This window comes from Capra hircus, chromosome 29 (genome assembly GCF_001704415.2).
Source record: "Capra hircus breed San Clemente chromosome 29, ASM170441v1, whole genome shotgun sequence".
In the NCBI taxonomy this organism is placed as follows: domain Eukaryota; kingdom Metazoa; phylum Chordata; class Mammalia; order Artiodactyla; family Bovidae; genus Capra; species Capra hircus.
Window position 1 is genome coordinate 47861011 of NC_030836.1, and position 18134 is coordinate 47879144.

Consider the following 18134-nt stretch of genomic DNA (forward strand, 5'->3'; position numbering starts at 1 on the left):
CCTAATGTAGAACTAACCATTTTAAAATGCACAATTCACCACCTTTTTCTAGTTTTGAAATTGGTGGTTCAGTGGTTAAGAACCCGCCTTCCAATGCAGGCGACGTGCGTTTGATTCCTGGTCCAGGAACAAAGATCCCACATGCCACAGGGCAACTAAACCCATACGCCAGAGCTAGAGAAGCCAGCTCACTCTGGAACCCGTGCTCCACGACAAGAGAAACCCTTGCGCTACAAAAAAGACCCAGCGCAGCCCCCCAAAAAATATTGCATGACCTCCCCACAAAACGCCCCATCTCTGCTCCCCCAGCCTGCCAAGTAGTCCTCATTATCTGTCTCCATGGACCTGCCTACTCAGAACACTTCATGTGGATGGAATGATAAAATTTGTGGTGTTTTCTGAGTCTGGCTCCTTTCACTGGGCAGAATGTTCTCCAGGTTCATCCAGCCTGTGTGAGGGCTTTATTCCTTTTAGGGGAGGACAAGCCCACCATATGGGCTTTCCTGGTGGTTCAGATGGTAAAGCGTCTGCCTGCAATGCAGAAGACCTGGGTTCGATCCCTGGGTTGGGAAGATCCCTTGGAGAAGGGCATGGCAACCCACTCCAGTATTCTTGCCTGGAGAATTCCACAGACACAGGAGCCTGGTGGGCTACAGACCACGGGGTTGCAAAGTCGGACACGACTGAGCGACTGACACACACGCTCAGTCCATCACACGCGTGGACCACGTCTGGTCCCTCTGTTCACGCGGTGACGGGCACTTGGGTTGCTCCCACCTTTGGGCAGTGGTGTGTAAGTCTACTGTGAACGTGCGTGATCTAGCTTCTGTGTTCAAGCCTTGGGGGATACACCTAGGCATGGAATTGCTGGGTCACGTGATAACTCTATGTCCAGCTGTTTTGCTTTGATTTCTTCTCCCTTGTGGCTCCTGTTTCCACAGTGAAACTCAGCCATTCCAGATGTTTCTTCTCCAGGTAGGTCATCCGGATGGTGCACTCACTGCAGTCTAGCGATGTCATCTGGACCACTTTGGGAGCCCCTACTTAAAGCCCAGGTATGCTGGACACACGGCCCCCTGGCCATTCCTGAGAGTGCAATGTGGCCACAGGCCGACGGGGCACCCCGTGTCACGGCTGGTCTCTCTTCGGTTCGTTTTACCATTACATACCCGTGAGGTCAAGTCAGGCCCAGGGAGGCTTTCCCTTCTCGCAGGACTGACTGTCTTCATGGATCATGACCCAGACAGTTGCCACACTGGTCCATTCAGGGACCCTGGGAGCTACGAAGGGTCTGATTCCCTGGCAAAGTCCCCAGTGGGAGCAGGACCACCAGGGTGTGCCTTGACAGCACTGTCTGGCTCTGCCTTCATTATGTGGGACGTGTAGAGGGCCCTGGACATCAAAAGGCCTGGGGCCCATGGGCCTGGTCACATTATTCCTCCAAGGAATGGGGCCTCCGCTGACAAATGAGCTCGGTTACAACGGGAAGAAAGCTGAGGCCAGTGAGGGTGCTCAGAGGCCCCACACCGCCCGGCCCTCAAGAGCCCCCAGAGGGCCAGAGAGAGAGAGAAGCCAGTGGAGAGTCCTACTTACCGACCATCTCCAGACACGCCACCGACAGCATGAGGATTTGCAGTAAAAAGGAAGTTTGAAAGCAAAGCAGAAGGGGCTGGGCACTCAGAGGACTTCAGGCTGCAAGTGTGGGCACGTGACCCATCCTGCCCAGGCAGGAAGGCCCTGGAAGAGGGGAGCAGGGACAGAGGCTCAGAAAATAATTCAAAAGGACAACTCAGGGATGCAGAAAATGTCACTCTGGTTGAATGCAAGTAGTTATTAAGCCTTGAGTCCGTGGGAGACACTGGGCTGAGAACCCAGCTTACGTCGCATCATTAAACTTCCTCAGCAGCCCCAGAGGCACGCCAGTTATTTATCCCTATTTTACAGATGAAGGAACGGAGGCTCCAAGAGGGCAGCCCACTGACTAAGGCCACTAGGAAGCCACAGGCTTATTGCCTGCAGTCCCCATCGCTGGCGCTTGGTCACTGAGGCCCCATGGTGTTCAGCGTTTGGTGACCATTCCGGACAAACCTGAGTCCATCATTCAAAGGGCCAGTAGATCCCAGATCATTGTAAAGGTAGCGACAAGGAGATGTGAAAGAATAAACTCAGTGCTTTGTAAAGTAGATGCTTAAAGACTCAGGGGTTCTTAGGAGCTGGAGCAGCTAGAATGGGCTTCCTAAGCTCCCACTCAGTATTTCGTGGTGAGGATACCTGAGGGCCAGGGGATGGGGGTGAAAGGGGATACAGTGAACTCTCAGTAGGGTCAGTTCAGTTTTTTGGTAAATTTAAACATGTCCAAAAAATGTTATTTAGTACCCGACTCTTTGCAACCCCACGGACTGTAGCCCACCAGGCTCCTCTGTCCGTGAGATTTCCCAGGAACTCAGCATACAAAGCAGTGTACCTAGAATTATCCCACTGTCAAAACGAAATGTGGGCCTCTTCCCCGGGGCCCGGTGGGTCACCCTGTGCTGGGATGCCAGACAGTTGTCACTCAGCTCAGTTTATCTCTGATCTTTGAGACCAGCTGGGGACCACCTGGTCCTTGGCCGTGAGCAGATCAGGAGCGGCTGCAGTACCATGCTTTTCTTGCTTTTCAAAACCCAAACCTAGCTCTTCTCCTCTAAGAAATGGGAATGCGGTCTCTCCATAGACAGATGTGAAGATTAAACATACAATGCCTGCCAGGGACTTCCCTGGTGGTCCAGTGGCTAGGACTCCAGGCTCCCAATGCAGGGGACCCAGGTTCGATCCCTGGCCAGGGAATTAGATCCCACATGCCCTCACTGAGACCTGGTGCAGCCCAATACATAATAAAATAAAAATGAATAAATATTTATAAAACAAAATAAGATAAAACGTTGCCATGATGTTTGCCATGTAAAATGCACCCAGCCTTCCCTTCCCTCCCAGCTGTGATGATGGAGGAACAGAGAGGAGGGGTGAGAGGAGACCTCTGTCTCCTGTCTCCTGGAATTTGAGGACCTCTTTTCTACATTCCGCTCCCAGCAAGGCACGCACTTGCCCTCCCACCTGCCCATCTGGAACCCTGCAGGGTGGACCTGCCCCTCTGCCTTCTCCCATCAGACAGTCCTTTCTCTTGGGCTTCCCTCTCTGTCAGTGTCTCCTTCCAGGACTCCTCCTCCAGGGAGCCTCCCCTGAACACATCAGCCTCCTGGATCGCCTCTGATGAGCTGGGGCGGCATCCGTACCCACAGCACGGTGTCTGATGCTGGTGGCGTGTGCTGTGCACCTGTCTCGTCTTCAGGAGTCGTCACAAGCCCAGCCTCTTCTGTTGTCCCTGCAGTGCTGGGCATATTCCCCCAGAGGACCCCTCATTCAGCAGGACTTTCTGATGCTAAGACAGAGGACAAAACCTGAGCACATAGATCAACCACGATGCTCATGTCAAGTTCTAGAAGCCCCAAGAAAGCTGAAGCCTCTGTGTGGCTCCCAGCGCCATAGGGCAGAGCTTGCCAGCTTTGACTGAGAACCCGCTAGAGCAATCCAAGGCCTGAGTGGGAGCTGACGGCAAAGCGGCCAAGTGCCAGCCTGATGCCAGCAAGGTCAGGGGTGTCACAACCGCCTGCTGGTGCATGCTGAACACGTGCAAGAGTCCCCCAACCGGTGTGGGTTGAATTGTGTTCCCCACAAATTATGTTGAAGTCTGAATCCTTGGGGCCTGTGGTGTGACTTTATTTGAAATAGAATCTTAGAGATGCAATCGAATTAAACTTAGAGCATGCTGGATCAGGGTAGACATTAAATCCAATGACAGGTGTCCCTATTGTTGTTCAGGCGCTCAGTCATATCCGACTCTTTGCGACCCCATGAACTGCAGCACTCCAGGCTTCCCTGCCCTTCACCATCTCCTGGAGTTTGCTCAAACTCATGCCCATTGAGTCGATTATGCCATCCAACCATCTCATCCTCTGTCGCCCTCTGTTCTTCCTGCCCTCAGCTTTCCCAGCATCAGGGTCTTTTCCAGTGAGTCAGCTCTTCCCATCAGGTGGCCAAAGGATTGCAGTTTCAGTTTCAGCATCAGTCCTTCCAATGAATATTCAGGCTTGATTTCCTTTAGGATGGCCTAGCTTGATCTCCTTGCTATCCAAGGGACTCTCAAGAGTCTTCTCCATCACCGCAGTTCAAAAGCATCGATGCTTCAGTGTTCAGCCTTCTTCATGGTCCAACTCTCACGTCCGTACAAGAAGGAGGAAATTTGGACACACAGAGGGAAGTCAGGGAGGTGAGGACAGAGGCAGAAATCGGAGGGAGGCGTCCGCAAGCCAGGGATTGCTGGCAGCACTGGAGGCGGGGAGAAGCAAGGAAGGACCCTCTCCTGGGGCCTCAGAGCAGGGCGAGGCCCTGGGACCCCTGGAGTTCGACCTCTGTCCTTCAGAACTGTGAGAGAATCCACTCGTGATGGTTGAAGCCGCCTGGTTAGGGGCCAGAGGGCTGCATACCACCTAACAAGCACGCGGTACAGAAGCCCACATCTCTAGCAAGCTCTCTGTACAATTGTTTAATAGTAAGTTTTATTTTTTCATGTTGCCATGATAACCGGTGATTATGTCCTGAAATGTTGCAAAATATTTCCAGCATTAAGTTAAGATTATAGCTGCTCTGATACTCTGCGTAATACAAGGCACTTTGAGAAAGATGCACTGTTTTAAATTTCCCTAGTGAGATTGGTTGGCAGAAAACGTACTAAACAAAAGAAAGCAACAAAAAATTAAATAATAACCAATAAAACTGAAAATGATAACCAATAAAACCAAAATGCCCACAGATGTTTTTAAAAAGAGAACGGGTAAGAACACAGAAGAACATGTGTGAACATAAGAACACGTAAGAACGTAAGCAGCCTGCTTTTGAAAATACCATCCTTTTCTGCATATATGGGACTTTAGAAAGGGACTGGGGTATAGCTGCTTTACAATGTTCTGCTATCGTCTGCTGTACTATGAGGGCGGGGAGGATGGGAAGGAGGTTGGGACTGACATACAGTGTTGGTGCCTGTTCAGGGCGTGATGCTTGGCTGGCCAGAGCCCAGCACAGGGTTGCCTCTTTGATGACCTGTCATCCCCCTTAGCCTGTGGGGTCAGGGTGACAGGAACCACGTGTCCTCTGCATTCCTCCTTTCCTTCTGGGTTAGCACTCCTGGCCTGGCTGGAGGCCCTGGGCCCCTGGAGCCCACCCACTCTGGCGTCCAGCAGACAGTTCCTCCAGGGTCTTCTGAAATAGCATCTGCCTGTCCCTGCAAAGCGTCTGACTTGTGATACTTTCCATCACACACACCGGCAGAGGGCTTGCAAAATATTTTCCATGGGTGGGTGTTCCTTGGATAACGAACTCACTCTTTCAGTGAACACGTGGACGGTGGAGGGTCATTCCCACACTCAGCCTCCCCAGGCTTATTTTGCAAGGTGAGGCCAAAGGTTTGTGCAACCTGGGAATCCCATGGCTGTGGGCAGCGCTGTCAGACTTCAGTGAACCTCCAGGGAGCTAGGAAAATGCAGATTCTGGGGCCACCTCAGTGGTTCTCATTCACCAGATCTGGGTGGGGAAGGGGGGATCTACATTTCTAACAAGCTTTCCATATGATTTTCATACTGGTGGCCTGAGGAACACTGTGCCGGAGAAATAAATACTGAGTGTGGTCATCTTTTAAAGAAACAAAAAACAAAAACATGTTCTCACTAGGATCTGTCCTCATGGGTAGAATGTGGTTGTGTCTGAAGTCGGGGCCATGGACCTGAACCAAAGAAACAGCCAATAATGAGGACCTTTTATTTCGTGTATGTAATTTCCCAAACCTCGTAATGCTTTTGCAAACCAGACATTCATTGCCAGGGATTTTACCTGCCTCTCACTGAAGAAAATGAAAATATGGGGACTCACATCCAGAAAATCCTACATCCACTGAGAAGAGTGGAAACAACTTTCTTGGGGTATATTTTATCTAAAAACAGAAAGTGAGAGTATTAGTTGCTCAATTGTGTCTGACTTTTTGCGACCCTATGGACTGTAGCCCACCAGGCTCCTCTGTCCATGGGAATCTAGGCAAGAATACTGGAGTGGGTAGCCATGCCCTCCTCCAGGGGATCTTCCCGACCCAGGGATCAAACCCAGGTCTCCTACACTGCAGACGGATTCTTTACCGTCTGAGTCACCAGGGAAGCCCACATTTTATCTATGTATTATCTAATTTACTGATTTCAAGTGTACAATTCAAAGATGCTTAATATTAAGTGAATGTACTGAGTTGTGCAATCCTCCCCATAAATCAGCTTCAGGGCGTTTCTATTGTTCCTACCAGATTTCTCATGCCCAGTTATGGTTAATTCCATTCAGTCTCCTCCCCCAGTACCTGCCCAGCTAATCTACTCTCTGTACAGATCTATCTTTTCTGTAGATTTCATATGAATAGAATCGCAGGACTATGGTCTCTTGCAATTGGCTTCCCTCACTTACCACCTTGTTCATCCATGTGGCCGCACGTTTCCACAGCTTCTGGACAGCCCTTTCCTGTGCAGAGCGCTACACGCCGTCCATCCATTCTTTAGCTGATGGACGTGTAGGTTGTGCCCATTTTGAAAGCGTTCCTTATTTTAAATGCTGTAGCCTGGGTGCCCTGGGGGCCGTCCGGGTGGGAGGTTGGCAGTGAGCTGGTTGAAGCGCCATGAGGGCTCCATCAGCTGAGTCTCCTCCTGGCAGCACAAGGCACGCACGGCCCGCGTGAGGCTGGTCCTCTGGACGCAGAGCCTGAGACAGGTGCTTTGTTGAGGGACAAGCCTGAGAGGGAGGGAGAGGGGGAGCTGGGATGAACAGGGAAGGGCTGAGGGAGAAGGTGGTTTCAGCCAGTCTAGCCGTGGCCTGGGGCCTGGGGATGGTCTGCACCAACCACATTGCCAAGGTGTCTCTTTCCAAGGCTGTGGCCTGCCTTTGGAACCTCCATGCGTCAGGCATTGGCGTGTACTGTTCCTTGACTGGGGGCATCCCAGGTGGCGCTCATGGTAAAGAATCCGCCTGCCAATGCAGGAGACATGAGATGTGGGTTGATCTCTGGGTCAGGAGGATCCCCTGGAGGAGGAAATGGCAACCCACTCCAGTGTTCTTTCCTGGAGAGTCCCATGGGCAGAGGGGCCTGGCGGGCTACAGTCCATGGGGTCACAAGGAGTCTGACCCGACTGAAGCCACTTAACACACACACACATGCTCTTTGAAGGGAGGGGGTCACATGAGTTCCTGGGCGAGGTGGACTCCAACATCACGGATGGCGGGTAGCCACGAACCACTGGCAGGCAAGACTCTCAGCCACTGGGGGTGAGTGTCTCCACCCTTAAAGGGCACCCGGGGGGCACCCAGAGCGTCTGCCACATCCTCACCATGTCCGCACATTCTCCAAGTCTGGGTGCATTGACCAGCTCGTCCCACCTGAGTCCAGCCTTTTCTCCAACTGCCTCCCTGCTGGCCAGGCCTCCCAAGATGCCAAGCCTGGCTCCCCCTCAGGGCCCTCACGCCTGCTCTTCTCTGTCCCCCCAGTGCATGGCCTGACAGCCTCTCCTCCTGAAACGGCATAGAGTGCACGTGTGTGCGTGCGTGTGTGCGCATGTGGCTGTACGTACATGTAGCTCCAGGCACAGGAACAATGGCCAAGTCCACACCAGGAAAGGGGCTCTGACGACATGGATCATCTCAAGAAAAGTGCTCAGGGACTTCCCTAGTGGCGCACTGGTCAAGAATCTGGTTAAGCACTGGTTAAGACTTGCCTGGTGGAGCAGTGGATAGGAGTCCACCTGCCCATTCAGGAAGCACAAGTTCGATCCCTGGTCCAGGAAGACTCCACATGCTGAGATACAACTAGGCCCATGCACCACAATGCCCTGGGGCCTGTGCTCCCCAGCAAGGGAAGCCGGAGCACCGCGACTAAAGAGTAGCCCCCACTCATCCAAACTAGAGAGAGTCTGCGTACAGCCGTGAAGACCCAGCATGATCAAATTTAACTAATTAATCAATGCTTTAGAAAGAGCTTAGTATAGGTCAGCCATGCCCGAGGTGCCCAGCTCTCTGTTCCGCTGCAATCAGGTGATGTGGGCAAGGCCAAGGAGGGAAGGCAAGCACAGGACAGTGCGGGAAGCCTAACTGGGGAGACATCGGAATGCCGCAGCACTGAGAGTGACCCAGACTGTGCCCAAGGAGGATCAGGGTGAGCTTCCTGGAGGAGGCAACAGCTGGGGAGACTCTTTGAACGTAGGACTCAGTCTAGTCGTAAAGGGAGCAATGGCATTCAAGAGAGGCCCTGGTGTGAAAGAGACAAGGGAGCAAAGAGGCCTTGCTCCTTCAGTTCACTTCAGTCCAGTCGCTCAGTTGTATCCAACTCTGCAACCCCATGAACGCACGCCAGGCCTCCCTGTCCATCACCACCCCCTGGCATCTACCCAAACTCACGTCCATCGAGTCGGCGATGCCATCCACCCATCTCATCCTCTGTCGTCCCCTTCTCCCCCTGCCCTCAGTCTTTCTCAGCATCAGGGTCTTTTCTAGTGAGTCAGTTCTTCACATCAGATGGCCAAAGTATTGGAGTTTCAGCTTCAGCATCAGTCTTTCCAATGAATATTCAGGACTGATTTCCTTTAAGATGGACTGGGTAGATCTCCTTGCTGTCCAAGGGACTTTCAAGAGTCTTCTCCAGCACCACAGTTCAAAAGCATCAATTCTTCGGCGTTCAGCTTTCTTTATAGTCCAACTCTCACATCCATACTTGACCACTGGAAAAACCATAGCCTTGACTAGATGGACCTTTATTGGCAAAGTAATGTCTCTGCTTTTCAATACGCTATCTAGGTTGGTCATAACTTTCCTTCCAAGGAGTAAGCATCTTTTAATTTCATGGCTGCAATCACCATCTGCAGTGATTTTGGAGCCCCCCCCAAAAATAAAGTCAGCCTCATTGCTCATTCAGGGACTGGAAATTTGCTGGAGCCAGAGTTCAGGGGTGGGAGTGGAGCCGGGGGGAGGTTGAAAACCCAGACCACCAAGGGCCTTTGGGGTCTGAGTTTGAGCTCAAGGTCAGTGAAGCCCAGGACACAAGATGAGCACAACTGATTGTCCCATTTGCTCTTCAGCCTCTCTGTCCTAACAGAGTGGACATCTGTCACCCCTGCGGCTCTCAGGGGTGACCGGGAATTGGGGAGACCCCAGCCATCAGCACTCAGCTTTGACTGATTCCTTATTTCTCCCACTTCTCGCCCCAAGGTGTGGCCCACTCTGAGGCTCTTGTGGGCTCCACCCCTTACATGGAAAGATCGCTTACTTCTAAAGAACCCAGACCAGAGGGGCTGTGCTTAAACAGCAGATGGCCCCTGAGCCAAGGGAGGACTTATCCACGGATTCCGTGTTTCTCCTGCTTTGGCCCCAGAGCGCTTCCGGGGAGGCTCTGACTTCACGCGGCGGTCGGCGTTGTGTGTTTCCTCTGTGGATACTCTTGTTCTCACCAGGCCGTAAGCCAGCTCTTTGTCACTAGAGCCAGACAGCAAAGCTCTGGGTCCCCACACGTGCTGGCATCTGTGCTGGGAGGAAGGCAAAAGATGATCCGAATATTTCCGGTTGGCTTTGGAATTCAGCGACACCTACTCGAGTTGTGGCGGGGTTGGGGGGAGCTGAGTTCACGGGATGGGCCCCCAGCAGGCCTGGGTGGGGTGATGAATGAGAAGATCTCTGGGCACCCTGGGGAGATCGTAGGCACTGGAAACAAAGTCCCTGGACTTTGTTGCTCTTGGCAAGAGGCAAAGCGTCTTGGAAATCCGTAGGCTAGGAAAACCGGTCGGAAAGTCTTAGCTGATCGTGACTGAAATTCCACGGACATGAGTCTGGGGGCTTCCCAGCAGAGCAGAGAGAACTCCCTGAGCCAATCTAGGCCCAGCTCAGTTCCCAGGGAACCTGAGACCTCTGCTTCCTGAGTCCTTGGGGGACTAATTTCCTCCCCATCAGCCCAGACCTCCTGAGGGCTTGGAGGGACCACAGAGGCTGCGATGGGCAAGCGTGTTCAGAGGCCGTGAAGCACACGGCCAAAGGGAAGAATCATCCTGACCTGCGCTTCCACCCACGCCTGCCGTGAGCTCAGGGCCCAGCCATCCCGGCTCTGCCCACAGGCCTCCCTGGCCTGGCTGCCACCTCCTTCTGCCCAGCCGAAGCCTGCCTTCTTCCCTCCCACCACTTGGCCCCCATGCTTGCTCATCCCTCAGTGCCCGTGTGAGTCAGCCTTACCACCTGCAACCACCCGTACCCCAGGCCAGTAGCCCCTCGGATCACCACTGAGGCCACCCAGGGTCAGACCCAGGGTCCCCGATGGAGTGGCAAGGACGGCCTCCTCGCCAGCCAGGTCCCTTCCTCTCCCTGTGCTCCTGGCTGTGCTCGTCTGGGGCGTTTCCTCGAGGGCTTGCTGTGGACGGTTCACCGTTCTGCGCGTCTTTACCTGATCTCAGCCAGATGGGCAGCCACGTGAGGGCAGGGTCCGCCCTTACGCCTGTCTACACCCCCGCCCCGGGGAGCTGGAGGTCGGGATGGCAGACACGCCCGATGGGGACCGGGTTCATGCTTTCTTCTCTGCAGTCCCAAGAGCTCCCTCTCCCTTCAGTCTCTCTGTCTCTGTGTCTCTTCCTCTCTCTGTCTCTCTTCCCCACCCACTGAGCTCCGGGGCCCTCCTCCAGGACACTTTCCTCACTGCCCGAGGCTCTCCGAGGTCCACGGGGTGCACTCCAGCATCCCTCTGAGTGTTCTCAGGCCAGAGGCGGCGCGGAGAAGGAAGGAATGTAGGAGAACACCCAGGGCATCTGCGGGCGGAAGATGCTGACTCACACGGCCACAGGGCGGCTCATCCCGGGCTTCAGGCCTTCAGCAGGTGGAAGAGATCGCTGGCATCTGTACAGAAAACCGCTTCAGCCCAGCGGGCCGCCCCAGGCCAGCTGTGGGGACTGGGAGCCCAGAGGACACTGGGAGGATGCGCTGATGGATGGCCGGGCGAGGCAGTCCCGTGCCTCCGTCTCCTGATCAGAAGAGGGGCAGGTGGGCGCAGAGACGTCAGGAGCCCTCCAGTGACTCCCTCTCCAGCCCCTCATCTTGGGCGGCTTTCAGGCAGCCTGGGCATTCTGAGCTTGGCCCTTCCTTTGCTCTGCTGGTCCCCACACTGCAGAGCAAGGAGGATACTGCAGGGGGCGGGGGAGGTTTCCGATGCCAGACTAAGAGAGTTTCCAATGGTGGGTGTTGGGCAGCCCTGTGGCTGCTCAGGGTGCCCTGAGTCTGCCCCTGCCAAGACCTGCTGCCCACCCCATCTGGCTCACGATTGGTCTCAAGAGGAACTTATTTGTGGAGAGACTGATCTGGGAGCAGCCTGAATCCAACCTCGACTTGCAAAGCAGACCCCCGCCCACCCTCCCAGTTCAAGACGATTTCAAAAGGTAGCAGCCGTGGAGCCGCAGGAATGACCCAGCCCTGGGTCACCTTCACCAAAACTCCTCTGCAAAGAGGTCCCTTCAGGGCTTCCCGATGCCAGGGTGTGGGGTGTACCTTGGAAGCAACACCCATTGCCCTTCCTGTCCCTGGATATCAACTCGGGTCACTCATGGGTCTTCCACAGAGCGGCCTCCAGGAGGAGCGGCTGTGTACCAGGCTCAGACAACTCAGACCCGACCCTCGGGCAATTAAGCCACATCCTTCCCCAGGGATTGTATTAACCACTGTTAATGTACTGTGCTCACACGGGGCTCAGGGGCGGGGCAAGAGAGACCGAGAGGGGAAGAAACAGAGACACAAAGACTGAAGGAAGAGAAGGCTCTTACGACCTCAGAGGAGAGGAGAGAGCAGGAAGCCGGTCCCCACCAGGCACATCCGCGATCTCCCCTCCAGCTCCCTGGGGAGTATAGACAGACATCAGCCCTGCACTGCCCCAAAGCCCAGGACGACCTCTGGACCTCTAGGGGAAGCGGCATCGGGCCGCCCCTAACCAGGGGAAGACCCAGCCGCGTTCAGCCTCCCCTGGTGTCTCCTCCCAGGTAGTGAAGGATGAAGTTCCCATTGCTCCTCTCAATCTCCCTCTCCTGGACCATGACCACTGGACGTACATCTTCACCGTCGTGAGATCGCAGGGCTGCTGAAGACCCTACCAGACCGTTTCTGCCATTAAAGCCTCTCCAAAGGAAGGTGGAGTGCCTCCCAGCTGGTGTGAGTGGTAAAGAACCTGCTGCCAGTGCAAGAGGTGTCAGAGATGCGGGTTCGATCCCTGGGTCAGGAAGATCCCCTGGAAGAGGGCAACCCACTCCAGTATTCTGGCCTGGAGAATCTTATGGACAGAGGAGCCTGGAGGGCTATGGTCCATAGGGTCACAAAGAGTCGGACACAGCTGACCTACTAACACTTTCACACTCCCTCATATACACTGCTTTATTGACTCAATGTCTGATGAGTTGTGACTCATTCTGATTAGGCTACAGAAGTGATTAATCGCATATTAGTTTTCAACGTAATAATTGATGGTAATTTTAGCTGAGCACCTACTGTATCCCAGATGTTATTCTGGGCAGGGAGAGCCCACATGGCCATTTTTGTCTGCCCTGCCTTTGTGAGGCTCATGGTCTGCAGGAGAGGCAGCAATAATTGTTATAGATTATGCAAATATATTCTCTTGGACTGCCCATGACATGAAAGCTACCACAGACTAGACTGGGGGAACCGATGGTGAAAGCTGGAGCTGAGGTGATGGGAAAGTAACTACGCTGCTCTCTCCCAAGAGCCACACACCATTGTAAGTATCTTTATATCGTCCCCTTGTGGCTCAGCTGGTAAAGAATGTGCCTGTAATGCAGGAGACCTCGGTTCGATCTCTGGGTTGGGAAGATCCCCTGGAGAAGGGAAAGGCTACCCACTCCAGTATTCTGGCCTGGAGAATCCCATGGACTGTATAGTCCACGAGGTCGCAAAGAGTCGGACACAACTCAGCGACTTTCATTTCATATTGTCAACTAGGAAAGGTGGTCTTACTCCAAGATGCCCTAATTTATTCACCTAACATTTTCCTGTACAGTTTTCCTGGGTTTGGCTTTTGTCCTTTTTGCTTTTTCACTCAGTGATTTTCAGTCATCTGGTATTTATTTGGGAGAAGGAAATGGCAACCCACTCCTGTGTTCTTGCCTGGAGAATCCCAGGGACAGGGGAGCTTGATGGGCTGCCGTCTATGGGGTCGCCCAGAGTTGGACACGACTGAAGTGACTTAGCAGCAGAGTGTAAGTATGGATCTAAGGTTATATTTTTTCCATCCACTCTGTTAATTTAAATACAAACTATATTCTACACCCTTTAAATACAAACTATATTCTACACCCTTTAGGCCTGATACTGAATTTCCTCTTTCATTCCATTAAGTTGTAAGTCTGTTCTTAAATATAGGCATCATATACCATTTCTATATCTGCACTGAGCTTTCATGGGTATTTTCTTCACTGTTCTTGAACATTTATTCTTGTAGATTACTTTTAAATTCTCTTTGTCAGCTTCTTCCAAATATTCTCAGTTCAGTTCAGTTGCTCAGTCGTGTCCGACTCTTTGCAGCCCCATGAATCGCAGCATGCCAGGCCTCCCTGTCCATCACCATCTCTCGGAGTTCACTCAGACTCACGTCCATCGAGTCCGTGATGCCATCCAGCCATCTCATCCTCTGTCGTCCCCTTCTCCTCCTGCCCCCAATCCGTCCCAGCATCAGAGTCTTTGCCAATGAGTCAACTCTTCACATGAGGTGGCCAAAGTACTGGAGTTGCAGCTTTAGCATCATTCTTCCAAAGAAATCTCAGGGTTGATCTCCTTCAGAATGGACTGGTTGGATCTCCTTGCAGTCCAAGGGACTCTCAAGAGTCTTCTCCAACACCACAGTTCAAAAGCATCAATTCTTCAGCGCTCAGCCTTCTTCACAGTCCAACTCTCACATCCATACATGACCACTGCAAAAACCATAGCCTTGACTAGACGGACCTTAGTCGACAAAGTAATGTCTCTGCTTTTCAATATGCTATCTAGGTTGGTCATAGCTTTTCTTCCAAGGAGTAAGCATCTTTTAATTTCATGGCTGCAGTCACCATCTGCAGTGATTTTGGAGCCCCAAAAAATAAAGTCTGACACTGTTTCCACTGTTTCCCCATCTATTTGCCATGAAGTGATGGGACCAGATGCCATGATCTTCGTTTTCTGAATGTTGAGCTTTAAGCCAACTTTTTCACTCTCCTCTTTCACTTTCATCAAGAGGCTTTTTAGTTCTTCTTCACTTTCTGCCACAAGGGTGGTGTCATCTGCATATCTGAGGTTATTGATATTTCTCCCGCCAATCTTGATTCCAGCTTGTGCTTCTTCCAGCCCAGCGTTTCTCATGATGTACTCTGCATATAAGTTAAATAAGCAGGGTGACAATATACAGCCTTGACGTACTCCTTTTCCTATTTGGAACCAGTCTGTTGTTCCATGTCCAGTTCTAACTGTTGCTTCCTGACCTGCATACATGTTTCTCAAGAGGCAGGTCAGGTGGTCTGGTATTCCCATCTCTTTCAGAATTTTCCAGTTTCTTGTGATCCACACAGTCAAAGGCTTTGGCATAGTCAATAAAGCAGAAATAGATGTTTTTCTGGAACTCTCTTGCTTTTTCCATGATCCAGCGGATATTGGCAATTTGATCTCTGGTTCCTCTGCCTTTTCTAAAACCAGCTTGAACATCTGGAAGTTCACGGTTCACGTATTGCTGAAGCCTGGCTTGAAGAATTTTGAGCATTACTTTACTAGCATGTGAGAGGAGTGCAATTGTGCGGTAGTTTGAGTGTTCTTTGGCATTGCCTTTCTTTGGGATTGGAATGAAAACTGACCTTTTCCAGTCCTGTGGCCACTGCTGAGTTTTCCAAATTTGCTGGCATATTGAGTGCGGCACTTTCACAGCATCATCTTTCAGGATTTGAAACGGCTCAACTGGAATTCCATCACCTCCACTAGCTTTGTTTGTAGTGATGCTTTCTAAGGTCCACTTGACTTCACATTCCAGGATGTCTTGCTCTAGATGAGTGATCACACCATCATGATTAGGATTTTATTTGAATTGTGTTAAATACATGGATTATTTGGGCGGAAGAATTGATATCTTTAGAGCCATAGGTAACCTATTAATAGAAAAGTAGTCTCTGTTACTCAGATCTTCTTTTATGTTCCTCAGTCAAGCTCTAAATTTTTCCTGTTTTATGGTGTTCTTCCGGCAGGTTCCTTGCGTATTACTCAAGATTTTAGGTTCGCCATTGTGAATAAGCCTTTCATTGGCTTTATATTTCCTACCTGGCTATTGTCAGTATGCAAGATAGCTATTGTTTTTTTGTGTTCTTTTGTATAATTAGTTTTTAACCAGCCACCTTCCAAATTCTTGTACATTCACTGATCATGAATATTTTAGGATTTGTAGATAATCAGATTATATAAAATGGGTGTATTTTCTTTTATTCTTACCAAAACTACACTTCTGTAAGGACTTTTGGAAAAATATTGAAGAGTAGCAGCGATAACGGAACATTCTGGCCTGTTCAGGACTTAAGTAGAAATGTGTGTCGTGCCTAGTCATTGAGTGTATAAGTAGGTGCTGGAAATTATCTGGATGATTATAGTGATTTTTTTCCTTTTTAATTCAATGTAGAGAAATATGTTCGTAGATTTAAAAATCTAAGCTCGTCTTCCTTTCTTTGAATAAACCTGCCTGGTTAGGCTATATGCTTTTAAAAGTCGGCTGGACTTGGGGACTTTCCTGGTGGTCCTGCGGTTAAGAATCCACCTTCAAGTGCAGGGGATATGGGTTCAACACCTGGTCAGGGAAGTAAGATCTCACTCACCGTGGGTAACTCGCCACCACATGCCCCAGCCACGGAGCCCCTGTGTTCTAGAGCCCACGCTCTGCAGCAAGGGAACCCTGCACACCTCCAGCAGAAAGAGGCTGTGCACTGAACTGAAGACCCAACGAGGCCAAAGTTAAAAAAGGAAAAAAGCTCAGCTGGACTCCACTTGCCTTTTTCCCTTCTGGAATCTTATCAGATGAATTTCTGAAACTATGTTGAGAATTGAGGTATGCATGTAATCTTGTGTAAATAGAGAGACTTTTTATCTTTTTTTTTTTTTAAATTAGTAAAAACAGTCTACATTGGATAGGGGTGACCACTGAGGATTTAATGGAATGCACCCTTTCGGGGAGATATTTCTTTGATAAGTTTTCAGTTTCCCCCGTGGGGGTTTGTCTTTTCAGGTTGCCAGCCTTTTCCTAATCCTGTCATTGTGCCTTTTGCACTTTCCTAGGCAACAGTGGACGCATCATAAGTTCCCAGTAAATACGACAGACATATCAGTGGCGAGGGCCACACAGCCGTCTCTGGAATTGGGTGAATTATCCCCACCTCTGGGGCCACTCCCCATTACTTTTCTCCTTATTACAGCTTATTGATAAAAATGTTTAATCTGTCTCTAAAAGCAATCTTGACCACATCCCATAAATGGCTGTGATTTCAATCTTTACTTCTGTTTTGTCCCAATTTAGAAGAGTGTTTTTTAAAACCCTGTAGCTGGATTATAAATTTTTAGCTTTCTCGCTTTGTAATCAGAGCAAATGATTTACGTAAACATGATGAAAGTGTCAGAAAATATTTGTTTTCTCTATTTGTATTTTATATCTACTTATATATCTATCACACACACGTATCTAGAAAATTTCATTATACGTAATTATATCATATGCTCTATTTTTTTGCCCATTTCATGAATCTCCTTATCATAGGTTCACAAACATTTATCCAAATTCATTAGAGTGGGCAAAGATTCAGAATTCAGAATTTTTTAGTTTTTAGAAAGATAATCCCTGGTAGGAAAAAAGTGAAAGTGTTAGTCACTCAGTCGTGTCCAACACTTTCTAACCCACCAGGCTCCTCTGTCCATGGAATTTTCCAGGCAAGAATATTGGAGTGAGTGGCCATTTCATCCTCTGGGGGAATTTTCCCAACCCAGGGATCAAACCCAGGCCTCCTGCATTGTAGGTAGATTATTTATCATCTGGGCCACCAGAGAATTTTATGCAAAACCCCAAGAGATTGCCTCAATAATATTTCTTCTGTGACATACACAAATATTCACAGTGAGTGAGATGAAACTCCACATGAGTCACGTGAGCTCAGGTCCAGTTTTTCTGTCTCTTTGCCCTCAGGTTTAGGAAGCAGTTTTTGCCTTTTAGAGTTTTGGGGGGATTCAAATATGAAAAAAAAAAAAAAGATGGTGAACCTTGGTGGATTTCTGTCCATTTCTCTTTATAGTTCTAATGATTTCATGTTATATATTTTGGGGAATAGTTATCTATCCCCAAAAGGCTCGGGTCAGTTTGTCTTTATTGTGAGTTCTATCATTTTTCAAAAGGTGATTACCTTCTTTGACCTGTTTATGCTTTTGTTGTTGGATTTTGCTTGGGCCAGTTTTATCATCATGATCCATGCTTTCTTTTTTATTTGTATTCATTTAGTGTGCCTACACACTTAACCTTCCACCTCTTGAAAACTATTTTTAAGTGCATGTCATAGAAATGGCACGTTTCAATTATTTTATCCAATTTTACAGTCTTATGAATAAAAAATCTATTATACTTACATTTATTATTATAACCAGGCTATTCTGTCTTATATCTGTCACCTTATTCTATGATCAAATGCATGAGTTTCTGGTCATTTATGTTGCTTCTGTCTTATATATAATATATGCTAAGTTTAACACTGTAATTGCCTATAATCAGACATGGCAATTTTATCGGGTTTTGCAAGGTTTGGTCTGATACACAGCTGTTTTCTTTTCTTTTGCCGTTTCATCCATGTTAATCTGTTTCTTGACTTTTTTTTTCTTCTAAATCCTGTCAGTCATTCCCACGACACTTCGTCCTCTGGACACTCTCCCATGTCTTCTGGTTTGTCCCATATCAGTAAGCTTGTTCTTTTCAGCTTGCTTTCTTGCTTTTAAAAACTCTGAGCAAGGCAAGA

The 18134-nt window shown here is 49.8% G+C and overlaps 1 non-coding gene across 1 annotated transcript; it reads left to right on the forward strand.

Annotated features, from left to right (window-relative positions):
- Positions 2754-2826, forward strand: TRNAG-CCC. Its single transcript has one exon. It is a non-coding gene; the product is annotated as a tRNA-Gly (tRNA).